Here is a 1,570-nt window from a genome sequence, read left to right on the forward strand (position 1 = left end):
AGCCAGAGAGACATAGACTCAAAACTAATTGGAAACTAAAAAACCTCATTTCAAAGAATGAGTGGATCAAACAACAAATTATAGGAAGAAATAATTATTTCCTCCTAGATAATGACAATAACAAAACAACATACCAAAACCTATGGTTTACCCTCAAGGTGGGTGTCAGGGGACATATTATATCTTTAAATGCTTACATGAATAAACTAGAGAAATAAAAAATCAATGAACTAAATATGCAACTAAAAAGATTAGAGAAAGAACAAATTAAACCTCCAATGAAATGCCACATTAAAAATTCTAAAAATTAAAGGAGAAATAAATAAAATTGTAAGGAAGAAAACTATTTACCTTATATATAAAACCAAAATTTGGTATTATGAAAAATCCAATAATATTGATTAACCTCTGGTCAATTGCTAGTATCTTAAATGAAAAGGGTGAACCCACCACCAATGAGGAGGAAATTAAAGTAATAATTCACAATTATTGTGCCCAACTCTGTCAATAAATTGGACAATCTGTGAAATGGATTAATATTTACAAAAATATAAATTGCCCAGATTAAAAGAAAACCTAAATAACCCTATCTCAGAAAGAGAAATTCAACAACCCATTATTGAGCTCCCTAAGAAAAAACTCCAGCCCTTCCTGAGTGGCCCTAAAGCTCGAGGTACTGAGCCCTCTCCTCTTCTCCTGGGCCTCCAAGGGTAGCACTTGTGCATGCAGGTTCGGCTTAGCGGTACTAGAACTGGCAGCAAGGAAAATTTGTGCCCTAAGAGACCATGGTTTAGAATTCACCATTCCCAATGCCAGAAAGAGCCATCTATGGCTTCATTCTTTTCTAAAGCTTCCAGTGTGGCTTCATACTCTAGCTTGTGTGGGCATTTATTCCTGAGACCTGGTTAAACTCCATAGGATTAATATATTGGCCTCAAAAGTACTGGGCAGTGGCTTTGCCAGTCTACATTCTTATTACCCTAGCAATTACTTATATATTGATATTTGGAATTAACATGGTGCATACTTCTCCACTGAACTCTATTCATATAGTCACAGATAGCTATGCCAAAATTCAGCCACAGAAGAAATCTCAAGAAAAAGCTCTCCCAACCTTAAAGGACATACCCATTAGTGAAGTAAACCAAATGTTCTTTATTGCTGCCAGAGAACTATATACTAAAAGCTGAATCCTAGAGAAAACATCTTAATCCCAAACATTCATTTAAGAATTTTTAAAATAGGATTATTTTTGACTATTGATTTTTCTATCTCCCCCAAATACCTTGTATTCATTGAGAAGGGAAAAAGATTCAAATTGATCATATAGTGACCTGACTTTGGAGCCAGCAAAACATTTATTCAAGTCTCCCTTCTGAGACCCTAATTGCAAGGTGCTGGGCAAATCATTTCACTTTTCGATGTTCTGTTTAACTCTCTAAAATTCTGTGTCACGGAGAAGATGCAGAGATTCCTCTTCTGGAACTTCCCTATATTAGTTTAATAATGGATCTATTCCCTATCTCGATCATATTTTTTAGGAAAAATTTCCAAATCTCAGTTGATGAAT

General features: G+C 34.8%; 1 pseudogene; it reads left to right on the top strand.

Moving 5' to 3' along the window:
- The first annotated feature begins 785 nt into the window (after positions 1-785).
- LOC141514998 (phosphatidylinositol N-acetylglucosaminyltransferase subunit P-like) lies at positions 786-1,190 on the top strand (annotated as a pseudogene).
- Positions 1,191-1,570: the final 380 nt, after the last annotated feature.

This window comes from Macrotis lagotis, chromosome 1, assembly GCF_037893015.1.
Source record: "Macrotis lagotis isolate mMagLag1 chromosome 1, bilby.v1.9.chrom.fasta, whole genome shotgun sequence".
Taxonomy (NCBI): domain Eukaryota; kingdom Metazoa; phylum Chordata; class Mammalia; order Peramelemorphia; family Peramelidae; genus Macrotis; species Macrotis lagotis.